The 13355-nt window shown below is 42.8% G+C and overlaps 1 pseudogene; it reads left to right on the top strand.

Annotated features, from left to right (window-relative positions):
• Positions 1-626: 626 nt before the first annotated feature.
• LOC115309262 lies at positions 627-12924 on the top strand (annotated as a pseudogene).
• Positions 12925-13355: the final 431 nt, after the last annotated feature.

Here is a 13355-nt window from a genome sequence, read left to right as displayed (position 1 = left end):
AAAATTAGCTACGGTGATCGCACAAATCTGAATGCGCTTAACAAGAACATATGGCTTTCAATATATACATATATACACACACACACATATATATATATATATATATATATATATATATATATATATATATATTTTTTTTTACGCAAACGTAACAAATATGACCCAGACCATCATTGTGCGATCTGACTTAAAAACACCCCGTAGTAAAACAAAACAAAATTCCAGCTCGTCCCGGAACATTCTTCATTTGCCCCTATTGTGGAGAATTACGATATATGGAGACGCTTTTAAGAATCTATGTATATTATCTTATCAAGACGTGCACGTCTCAAGCACCAAAAGCGTCGCTTCTGCCTCTGACAATCAAATGTTGTAAGAATTTGTAAGAACCTTTTTTTTTTCTTGAGGTTACTGCGAGTCTGGGGAGATAGAGCGCAGTCACGTGTCTCTCTCCTACACGTTAATTGGCTCACCGGGACCGTAGTCTTCGTCGTCTGCCAAGTTACCGTGAAACGTGTGTATACTCTGTCACTAAAACCGTGCAATACAGCCACGGCTAAAAGGAAGAGAGCGTATGCCATTCTGTTCAAGAGAAGGGAAAGGAGGAGCCGTAGAGGAGAGCTGGGATTCCCCCGTCCCTCCTTTCCCTCCTCTTGGCCAGGTCGGGATACACTCTCTCCATGTACTGCACGGTTTTAGTGAAACGGAGAATAGCTGGTACCCAAAACCGGCGGGAAAAAAGCGGGTACATTCTCACTCCCTTCGCGCTGACTCATCTATCGACTTCCAGGTGATTCAAAGTCGGACCAAATATGAAGTCAACGACAACAACTTCGAGAAAAACGAACGAGATTATGAGGTTGGATTTACAGCAAGCGGGAGCAGTTACTGGATAGGCAAGTACAAGCATATGCATCCTAGTGTACCTGCATCTCAGAGAAGGCAACCCGCATCTGGAGCACAAAACAAGTGCGTTTAAATGGCGCTCTTGCAAATTTGAACGGTCGCGCGACAGTTTTTTGTCGCACGAGCGAACGGTTCGGGGCAGTCGCGACCGGGCCGATTTTTCGGGCCGGTCGCAGAGTCACCCGGCGGCTGAACCAGTCAGCGGGGCCTCGAACACCCGGCACTTCTGTGGGAGTTGCAACAAACATGGCCGTCCATTCGCGGCACCCTTTCTAAATCTGCTATAAGTAACGTCGGTTCGCGGTAGAGGGCATGGAGAAAGAGCCACGGAAGTCTCTACGGTGGATCTGATCAACGCTATTAGATTGTATTCATTCCTCTATACAAAGCAGCATTCCTGTCTGAACGAGCGCCCAAAATGAACCCGGTTTGACAGCAAATCCGCGACTTTTGACTTCGCAGGTACGTATTTTCTACCGCAAAATCTCGCGTGAGTGAGCCCCAATGTAGCGATTGTTCTTTCATTGTACGCTTAATTCCGAAAGACTCAGGCAAATACCTCAATTTTTTTTTTCTCTTGGACAAGAATTACGCACGAGGAGGTGTGCGACAACAAAAATTAGAAAACCGCGAAACAGGAACCCGACCCCATTGGAAATTTTCATTTACATTCATACAGAAAGTCTACAAAAAGGCATTTCCTGTATACCCTTTTGTGGGAAGGCATACGGGAAGCCATTTCCTGTATACCCTTTTGTGGGAAGTCACACAGGAAATCATTTTCCGTAAACGTTTATACATGACGTCTTACAGGAAGGAACTTCCTGTTTGCTTTTTATACAGGAAGCCCTACAGGAAAGTATTTCCTATTTATTTATTTATTTATTTATTTATTTCGGGTTACCCCACAGCGCCCGAAGGCATTATTGCAGGGGGGGGGGGGGGTGGATAGTTGTGAGGGTAGAAATTACACACGTGCATATGCACCAAAAAAAAGAAATAACGCAAGCTCACAGGAAAACACACTCAATCAAAAGCAAGCTCAGAATATGATAAAAGAAACATCGGTGACTCGCATTCCAGGTACGTGCCAGATAAAAGATTCAGCTGAGGTAAATATGTGCTAACAGCGAAATTAAATAACCCACTTGCCGCATGACACAGAAATAAAAAATAAAAAAACACACACAGACACAGATGTAGTTTTATCAACTTCGTTCAAGGAATAATACAGTAATCGAAGTAGGAACAAATAAACATACAACAGTATCGCGCCCAGTAATCACTCGAAATTCACATCGCAAGGGTCAAAACATTTTCCTAGTCATGTTAGTTTGGCCAGCTGTCACGTGACAGTCTGTCAAAGAAAAGTGAGTTTGACAAGATAGAAACGGTGCCATTTGGCAGGGCGTTCCACTCTTTAATAGTGTTGGAAAAAAATGAATATTTCAAAAACGTTGGTTCGGGCTGTCCATTCCCTAATTTTTTCCGAGTGGTCTAATCTCCTAGATACGATGTTGTGGGGTTGAATAAACTTAGCTTTATTAATGCCGGTTTGAGCATGGTAAATTGCGTGAAGAAACTTCAAACGAAGACGTCTTCTTCTGAAGGAAAGCGGCTCCTACTCTAATTGCCTTTTAAGAGCGGTAGCACTTTCTCTGTAATTGTAGTTTCTTGTGACAAATCTCGCAGCCCTGCTCTGTACTTGCTCTATTTTTTCTCTCCAAGTAACTCTCTTTTGGGTCTCACAGGACACTGGCGTACTCCAGTATCGGCCTAACGTTAGTCTTAAAAAGAGTTGCTTCCGCAGTTTGGGGACAGTCCATGAAATTACGTTTCAAAAAGTTTAACATGCAGTTGGCTTTGGCCTTGACGAAGTCGATGTGTGCTCTCCATGACAAGTTATGAGAAAATTTAACACCTACATACTTTACTACTTCTTCCTCCTTTAGTTGAACGCCGCCGATCGAGTACGCAAAAGTTTACTGGCTGGCGCTTCCTAGTGAACGTCATCTGAGAGCATTTGTGGATACTAAGCTTCATTCCCCACTTGTCGCACCACCGTGAAATTCTGTTAATGTCCTCTTGCAAAGCCAGGCAGTCCGATTCAGTCCTAATATTACTATATATGACAGTCATCTGCCTAGAGGCGAATGCTAGATCCAGTTCCAACAGAAATATAATTTATACATAATAAAAACAGAAGAGGCCCTAGCACAGACCCCTGGGGGACACCCGACGTTACGTCTACGTAAGTTGATGTTTTCCCGTTGACCAGAACTGCCTGTTTTCTATTCTGTAAATAGTCTGAAATCCAGTTAAAAAGACAATCAGGTAGGCTAAGAGAGTTTACTTTTTGCAAAAATAATTTATGAGGGATTATGTCGAATGCTTTTTGGAAGTCTAAAAAGACACAATCCACCTGCAGTCCTTTATCAAAGGAATAAGCTATGTCATGGTAAAATTCAACTAGCTGAGTGTCGCAGGAAAAAACACTTCTGAATCCATGCTGATTAGGATAAAGGAAGTTGTTTATAACAAGATGTTTGAATAGATTACTGTAAATTATGTGTTCTAGTATTTTCGAGCACACACAGAGTAGGGAAATTGGCCTGTAGTTGTCTACCCTATTTTTTGGTCCGCTTTTGTGTGCTGGAACAACATATGCTCTTTTCCATTCGCTGGCCAGACAGCCAAAGGAGAGTGAGCTTTTAAATAAAACATACAAAAAACATGACAAGATTCCAGAGCATTTTTTAAGGACGCGACAAGATAGTCCATCCGGCCCGGTGACTTTGTTTTCTTTAAGATTATTTACCAGCTTAAGGATTCCATCTTGGCTTATTTAAATATCAGGCATACTCTCTCCTAAAGTAAAGGAAAATGAAGGGATGGCATCCCCAATAGGCAACGTAAATACAGACTCAAAATAACTGTTGAAGAGCATCGCCTTATCACTGTCCTTATCTAATAGTCGTCCGGATTCTTTGATGGGTCGAATGCCCGTGACGTCTCTCTTTCAGGCCTTAACGTATTTCCAGAATATCTTCAGGTTTCGCTTTAACTTTTCGTCAAGGGAGTTGTGAAACATAGTTTTAAAATAGGACATCTTTTCTTTGAAGAGTGTTGTAAGCTCCTTCAGGCGGGCCAGATTACCAGAGTTGCTATTTTGTCGGTACTTTACAAACACTCGCCGTTTTTTTTTTTTAATGATTTAACGTTGCTCTTTGTTAATCCATGGCTTGTCGTTGCGTCTTTTGGAGTTTATAACTTTTGATGGAACAAAAGTGTCAGTAAGGAATTTTAGCTTTGTCTTAAACACATTCCAGAGTGTGTCAACATCCACATCAGAACTGAGGTTTCTAAACAAAGGAAAAAAAGAGAAAAGTTCGTCATCCATAGTCGCGTAGTTACCTTGATCGTATAGGAATATTTTCCTTGGGGGCATGCGAGCTACTGCTTTCTTTGCGCATTTTATTTGTCCGATTACCGCCTTGTGATCGCACATGCCGGGAATACCTGAGACAGAGGAGATAATAGAACTTTCATTGCTGAAAATCAAATCGAGCGTGCTATCTCTTCTAGGGTCCAAGCGCGTAGGAACCGACACGTGCTAGTGCAGCGAAAAACTAGAAGTAAAATTCATAAAGGATTCATATGGCCCGGATGAATTTGAGGTACTCGGCAACCCTTCATCCCATTGAATATCCGGAAAATTGAAATCCCCTCCCAGCACAAGATAGTCGAAAGAAATGGATGACAAGGCATTCGTTAATAGTTGGATTGATTCGTCACTAGTCGCAGGTGGTCTGTAAAAGGAGCCGATGACGAGGAATCCGAAATGGGTAGCTTTTTGTAAAACTTGTTGCAATCTTCTCCGTGTGTCGCGATAGTTGTGACTTGGTTGTTTCATGTTCGCAAAATCCTTTTTGTTCGATTGGTTGTCTTTTTATGAATGTTTCCAATGTAGTACCTGTTACGTCATACTTGATTTTTTGTGTATAACCCCCCCCCCCCCCCCACTGTAATGCCGAAAGGCGCTGTGGGTATCAAATAAATAAATAAATAAAATAAATAAATTTCTGTATGGCTTCTTACGGGCATTCAAACAGGTAATGAATGGTGGTTCCTATAAAAGCCATTAGAAGCACAATCTTAATCTCTATAAGATAAGCTCCAGCCTATTTCCACATTTATACATACAAAGCTCCAATTCACTTCGTTTTGAGTGGGCATCCGGCACAAACAAGTTCTAAGTATAGAGCTGGTTATTAACGCTGTGGCGGACGATTCTTTTCAATGATTTGGCAACATCGACGACGGACGCCTTACACCGCCCACTGCAACATCAGCTCCGACAACTGACACATCAACGACGGATGTCATTTTCACTGGTAGGAAGAGCCATAACGGCTATCGCTGTTATGGGCCCCGTACGCCTCTGCAGGGACCTTTAGGTGGTATATGGGCCCTGTATACCTATACAATATCCTTTAGGTGGTTATGGAACGGGTATAATTATACAGGATCCCCGGTGTGGGTATGGGTTCCATGTGCCTAACCAAGATCCCGCATCAATAACATCACCCGACATTTTGGACAGGATCCCTTAATAATAATATTATACCTCTAGCAAAAATATATATATATATATATATATATATATATATATATATATATATATGTAAAATACATTTCTATGTCCATTGAACGTCTAGGATCAAATAAGATTATATGAGAACATACAAGAACTATATGAGATGTATAAGAATAAATAATAATAATAATAGTAATAATAATAATATTAATAATATAAGATCCTTTAAAGAAACTTCTGAGAAGTTTTTTATATGGTTCTTGTATAGTACTTATATATCTTATACAGTCCTTATATGGTTCTTATATTTTTTACATATGATTTATATGGTTCTTATATGTTATTGGACACAAGGAATTTCTCATACAAATGGCTTTTTCACTAGGGAACCTCTAATACTTCTCGTATATAGCAAAACTAGACTTGCTTAGACGTCGCAGACTGCTGATGTGCTGCTGTTCTACGATGATCATCCAAATGACGGCCATTTTGCAGGCTCCAGGGCGCACTTCCATAGGAAGTTGTGGATAGGGGAGTTGTAGTGGAGAGGGCAGTATCGACGGCGGCTCCCGAGAGCTCCCGAGGAACAACTCACGGAAGCGGCTCGCCGATCGCCTGCCGTGTGAACGTCGGTTCTCGCTTGTCACATGTCACTAGTTGGTCGCGCGACTGGCAGTCGCAGGTGTAAACGCTCATGCGGGCATTTGGACTCGTTACTCCAGCTCCTTGCTCGCCCTCTCGAGGTAGGAACGCGAAGCGCTCTAGCGATCACGCTATACTCCGTTCACCCTTAAGTAGATTCACCCGCTTGTCACTAAATGGGCGAATTTCGCTACACAAACCTGAATTCCAGGAATGCACGAGAGTGTTCATTCTTTCGGAGGTTCATTACGAAGACGTAATGATGGTCTTACGGCCCTTAGATTTTCCTGTGAAAGCGCTGTGGATTTTTAAGAAATTTCAGATATATCGCCGTTTTCACCGTTTTGAGCGCATTTTTAGGCAGCTTTAAATCAACATTACTTAGAAGAAAATACTGGGAAAACGTATGGTTGTATATACTCGAGGTTTCTCCAACCTTAGTTTTAAGACCATGGTGAGAAGACTATATACTGTACACTGTTAGCAAAAATAACATGCCCAGACGTGTAAACCGTTGTCCCATAGCGGACACGTCGGAACGTGTTCGTGTTACACGGAGCCATCTGCGTTATTCGTTTACACATGAGGTGCCGTGTAAACTTAACACGCTACACCGTGTCTGCCTTCCGCAAAACACATTTCGAGCGTGTTCCTTATAAAGCATGGCGGCCAGCAGCCGAGAATAGGCGAGGGACGAGCCCAGCGAGCCGCGCGCCTTTCAGCCGAATTGAAAGCACACAGGGCGCGTTAGTTCTCGTTCGCTGTCTTTTATAGACAGTAAAGTCTCCAAGCGGCGGACGTAGCTACGTGCAAAGGTACGTACGTGCGTCGTCGGCGGCGTCGGTAGCTTCAACAAAGCCGCTAGACAAAAAAAAAAAAAAAAGGGATGCCGAACTTACATGGGTAAATAACTTGAGCAAACTATTTAGAATCGCGCGGTAAGTTGCGACACCTCTCGAGATTTCTAGCAGCCTATATTTAAAAAAAATACGATTCTGTTAACACACTGCGAACGACCACGACCAGAGAGCAACCCTACATACAGGGTGAAACAAGGAGACCGGAGGCTCTTTAGATCGACCGCAAAATTCGGTTTCTTAACTTATCACGCTACTACTTTGTGCAGCGTTGCCCACAGATGGTGCATTTTTTTTTTTTTTGTAAAATTTGCAAAGAGCGAACTCACCTGAGGAAGAAGTAAAGAAAGAAAAAGGCTTAGCTCCTATGGAAACGCAGCAAAGCCACCGGTCTGCAAACAACACGGCGCCGTTTCGCACGGGACACAAGAGATGCCGCAACGAACGCTGCCAACGAACGAGTATACGGCGCCGAGAGCCAGCGTCTTTAGCAGACGATTTTTTCGACTCAAAAGCGGCGCGCGTTCCGCAGGCGGCGACAGTCGCAGAAACAAAAACAGGCGCGGTAACAACAAGGAACTGCAGTTCCTTGTCTGCTAAATACGCCGGCTCTCGGCGTCATCTGCTCGTTCGTTGGCGGCAGTTGGCGTCGCGACCTCTTGCGCCATCTCTTGTCTCCCGTGCGAAACGGCGCCGTGTTGCTTGAAGACCGGTGGCGTCGGTGCGTTTCCGTAGGAGCTAAGCCTTTTTCTTTCTTTACTTCTTCCTCACGTAAGTTTGCTCTTTGCAAACTTTACAAAAAAAAATGCACCATCTGAGGGCAACGCTGCACAAAGTCGTAGCGTGATAGGTTAAGAAACCGAATTTTGCGGTCGATTTAAAGAGCCTGCCGTCTCCTTGTTTCACCCTGTACAACCCAGGCAACACCAGTACCACGTAATACACAGCACCGACATGAACACAAACACAACAACGACACTACGCCCGACACTTCCTACTTGATATTCATTTCTCCCCGCGGCGCATATAAGCTTGACATGTGCGGGTGAGCTCCTTGGTCGCTGACCATTACAGATTTATAGAACACACAAAACACGGCGAAACGGACAGCCGTGTGTTAGAACTGTTTGCATTTAGAAAGTGTGGAGACAAAATCTATAATGTTAGTCCGTTGCGACAAATAACGATATATTAACAATAAATCTTAATCGGTCATGAAAAAGTTCAAAGTTTTTTATTTTTTTGCTTGACCAGTGTTATGAGCAGTCCGACTAGCTTGAATCAGATAGGAAAACAAATTATTGGGATTTTTTCATTACGTATACAATAATAAATGAAAATGATCCTTGCGCAAAGCATCTTTTATATATATTTGAGAAGGACATCCGCCCAACACTTCACTTCCGCTAGTAGCAGTACGGGAGCAGACGCCTTTACTTCTGGGACATTTTGATGCAGTTTGTTGCCGTATGTCGTGTCGGTGCCGAGTGGAGCGGTGGGGCCTGGGAGTTTGTGACCGGTATTATTCGTGAACACTGGTGTGGGGCGCTGATGCGTCGTTTTTTATACTGCCACCACCCCGAACTTTGAAGATACACGGGCCCGTAGCACTGCATTATTCTGAATCGCGAGCTCCTTCTCTGTTGACGTCGCTTTCCTGGTACCACTCGTGGAGACTGCAAGCGTTTAAACAGTGTGCACCGTCTTGCCTACATCCCCGGTGACGTACTCGACCTGTTGAAACTTATTGCTTCCTTCATTTTGGAGTATGAAATTTGGAAGCTTTCTAAACGACATTTTTAGAATATTTAATAACGGCATTCGTAAAGCATGCTTTAAGGCGAAAACCTTACTTGATCCATTGAGCGAAAAAGCATTGTATAAACCAATAAAAATACGATTGAGTGGCATGCGCCGCTCAACGGGCGACTTTGCTTGTTTCATTACCTTGGCGTCGTCCTTGCGGTCATCCTAGAAGTCGTCCTATACCTCTAGGACGGCCTCACCTCTCACAATGCTAGAAAAGCAAGCGGCGTAGTTGCCGTGCCCGAAAGGCGACCATAAAGTAGTCAAGTGTCCGCAGCGTCATGCCAAGCGAATAATTTTTGAAAACATGAAATCCAGATAGAATCTAGATATATTTCCACTTTCATAATCCAAATAGCGAAACGTCAAACTGGGTTTTTAGTAGAATTAGAGCTCTAAAAATTGCGAAACTTGATGTGTCTACTAAGTTACGTACGAGCATTTAATTTCAAGAATAATCTACCCGTTTAACCCATCTAATGGAACATGGCTCTCAAAATCACATCTTTTAGTGGCTGAAATTTTTTTTACCTTACAAACTACGTTTTAAGACACATTTTTTCGGTAGGAGCGAAACCAACATTAACGTCTATACCGAGGCGTTGACTCCAGAACAGAAGTTAGTTTTGGTACACACGATACTAAACCGAAGACAAACGGACAAGGGGACAAACACACACGTCTAAATCTCTATGACTGACGCAAAGTGATGAGCTTTGAGACGTGCGTGTTTGCCCTTTGTCGTCCGTTCGTCTCCGGTTTAGAGTCAAGTGTAACCTTAACGAGCTCGCCTGCTTTATAAATTTGGTTTCTATTTTGCTCCTGACTTTAAAAAAAAAAAAATGAATCAAGGAGTCAACATTACGCTAAACATATTTGTTGTTTTGGGAAAAAAAAAATGTCACCTGCCTGAGGAATAATTCGTGTCGCTCAGTGAAGCCAGCACACCACGAGACAGTCCCAGCAACTGATACACCCATCACGTATCTCCGACCCTCACTATACCCGCTATTTTGATAAACGATTGGCGCCACCTATAAACAGCTGGCGTCGCTCGTGTCACGTGAGACCTTGGCATCACGTCACGTGGCAACGTCACGTCACATGGTAAACTTTCCCGGAAACTTTAGTGGGTCTACATGTACAGTGCGCCACGCACATCTGCGAGTGAGGTTAAATCTCCTTTTAGAATCTTCCTCAAACCAAAACAAGAAAAGACAAACAAAAAACACATTTTCGCGTTAAACAAAAAACACCTGTAGTAAGAATATTAATTTTGGTCCACCCGTAAAATAAAACCAGTCAATAAAGACACTCTCAGGTGACGTAGCCTATAGGTATTTATTTGCTTTGCGATTAGCACTGATACTCACCATTCGAAACAAGCTTCACAAGTAATGGTATTTTGCCAGCATTTCAGCTTGCTCCTGAATACAATTATAATAATAAAATACATTACCCTATGTTATTAAACCATATGATTAGATAGTATTGCGAAACGAAAAATGTGGATCGCTACTCTTCTATGTATTTCATGTTCTGAATTTACTATCGTTAGTTTGCTTTGACCTATGCTTTTAGTCAGCGCAATGCTCATTCCTGCAGCTCATGTTAGGAGTGAGGCCTCACGTCATGGAGGGTTTATGACTCAGTCTTAACTTTGGAGATGGCGTTCATGTTTTAATTCTAAACGAATTTTTACCTTCCGCTAAAGGCAACGAAAATCTTCATGCACTTACGAGTTTTCCGAACAACCAACAATCTCTCAGAATCGAACTGACAAGAACAGGACAAACAAAACCGACAGTTGTGCTCTATCACAAATTTCATGTTGGCTCCAAAGAGGAGAAGTACAAGCTGACCATCGACGAATACGAGGGTCCTGACGGTAGGTATCGGTTTTGCCGGCTTGCCTTTTTCAACATATCATCCTAAGAATGTGTGATTCCGTTTGTTAGTGCGCGCTTTGTCCGCTGTGAGCAGGACTTCTTCGGCTCTGCCGACAGGAAACCGAAAACTGGAAACGAGTCCAAACTGTGTGTTTTTGAAGGGCGGTAAAATCTGCGCCTGCTATCTAGCTCTTTAAGCGGGCTGATTTTGTGATTTCAGACGATGCTTAGCAATTCTCTAATTGAAGCAATGTTTAAAATTTGATAGTTTGAAATTTAATTACCTAAAAATAATTAGGAACCTGGTTATCACTGACGTTAATAATTATTTTGGGTGCACTCTTTAAAGAGACTAGTACGTCATCAAAATCTTCTGTGTGACACGTAGTTTCGCATGAACAATTTCGCCGTTGTTCCGTGAAGCACGCAGGCATATTCTACCTTTTATGAAATCGTAAAAAAAAAAGTGCTATGACACAGGTGGCCAGAGTGACATGGGGATAGAGATGCAGACAACACTGCAAAAGTTCAGAGAGCTGCAAAAAAAAAAAATAAAAAGAAACGGGGGCTACTTTTAACAGAAAATGATATCGAGGAAACAGTTCTTTCTAAAGGGGCCAATTATAATAGTTGACTACAACCAATAACACCAGGCAGCAGTACCTTCCTTCAACCCCTAAGCAATATTGAACCATGCAGTCATTTTTGCTTTAAGGTTGCTAAAGCAACCAGCCGCTGCCCCCGACGCCCGTTGTTCGTATTCAAACTTTTTTTCTAGAACAATAAAAAAAACAAAAAAAAAAACAGGGTCGCTGGACATATATGCGTGTCAAAATGCAGTCCAACTGTATGTAGGTAGTGTAGTATAAGACTGGCAAGACAATGAGGTTTTCTTTCTTTTTTTTTAATTGTAGAACTTTTTTTTGTTTTGTTTTGTTTTAATGCGGGGACACATGAGGAGAAAAGGGGGGGGGGGGGGGAGGCACCAGGCTTACCAGGGAGCCGCGAGCCGCACTTGGACCCGCGTAGAGCCGGCTCGCGAGCCGCAGTTTGGGCACTCCTTTGCTATAATGTTAAGTCTTGGCTGTTGATTCCTTCCAGATTTTGTTTGCCTTTCAATTCAACTACAGACATTCATAGTGACTGGTACAGTGAAGCCCCAGTTCGATTCTGGACGTAGATTATTGACACTTTAAGTGGTTTTTGACCTAGCCAGACAAACGGCTTTTCGGAATATCCAGAGTTTAGTCTTCTCAGCATGCTATTTATTATCTCTCAATTTAGATTGGCTATTGAAAGACCAGCAAATGACGGTTGTGCAAAAGCCAACATTAAAATTTTCACGCTTTCTCCAGCAATGCGATGTCACATATAACTTGGAAGTTAGCAGTCTAAAACGACACACTGCTTTAAGTGTTTTTTTTTTTTTTTCGTTTGCCGGCGTGAGTTTTTGCAGAATTCATTTAACATTACCGAACGGGAACAAACTGTGCTGCCCCCATATAACAGCAATGGATGAATGGATGGATGGTAACGGTCGTATACCTTTGCAACGGGCGGTAGCCTGCTGCAACTAGCGTCATAATTTTCACGTCACGGTTTAAGTGTTGTCAGTGTCGCTATAGAGCCTTTCAGACCAAATTTTAAAATTTCGATACCTCTACAAACAATTAATGAGACTCTTAATTTAGACTACTAGTTCGGTCGTGTCAATTAATCTGTTGAACCAATTTTGAGGTAAAATTGGAAGCTTTGCCACTTTGGAAGCGAAGGAAAGCATTTTGCGTCCACTGGCGCAGTAAAACGTTTATACATGTTTGCCTTTAAGAGAACATATTTTATATTTGCCGCTTGTGAGCATATTGTAGTGCGAGAGCGGTCAATAACTTTGCTTGATTCCCGCCGGTTTTTGGCATGCACAGGTTACGACGCGTTGTCCTACCACAGCGGAGAGAAGTTCACCATCAAGAAGAGCATGACACAGACACCCGACAAAGACAAGTGCTCCGCAAGACTAAGTGGTGGCTGGTGGTTCAAGGAATGCAACGGGGCAAATCTTAATGGACGTAAATTCACCTACACTTCGCCAACAAAGGCCCTCGGTATTACTTGGCACATCAAAGGCCAAGAAGAATCCTACTATTATCCCTACGACAGTGTGGAGATGAAGATCAGGGACTACGACTATGGTTTCTGCACGGGCGCTTTTAAATCCAAACGCATCTAATTTCTAATTTCTGCTGCGGTGCAAAAAATAAAAACACGAAATTCCGCGGATGTCGTGATTTACTATACGCTCTGCGAATTTCTCGCTTCGTGACTTCTCTCTGCAAACTTTGGAAATAAAATATCACTGCTAGAGAAAACAGCTTGCATTGTCTTGGCTCTCCCGGCTACCGCCAACGTCTAACTCTAAACCGGCGGTCGCACTCTTTATACATCTTACAAAAGAGACGCTGCAGACACCGTCTGAGGCATTCCTTGTATATAAGGGTCCAGTCACACTGCTCATATAAAGACCCATTTTAGACATGTTAAAAGCATACATATGCACGAAGCACACACGCTTGAAACCTGATTGAGGCGTGAACGCAGTGAAATCATGTCTGCAGCCCGCGTCGGTTCTATGACGTATGAGCAGTGTGAGAGCGGCTTAAA

The sequence above is a fragment of the Ixodes scapularis genome, unplaced genomic scaffold, assembly GCF_016920785.2.
Source record: "Ixodes scapularis isolate PalLabHiFi unplaced genomic scaffold, ASM1692078v2 PGA_scaffold13__105_contigs__length_92229423, whole genome shotgun sequence".
NCBI classification, from domain to species: Eukaryota; Metazoa; Arthropoda; class Arachnida; order Ixodida; family Ixodidae; genus Ixodes; species Ixodes scapularis.
The sequence above is the reverse complement of the archived record's forward strand: the minus strand, read 5'-3'. Positions and strand labels throughout refer to the sequence as shown.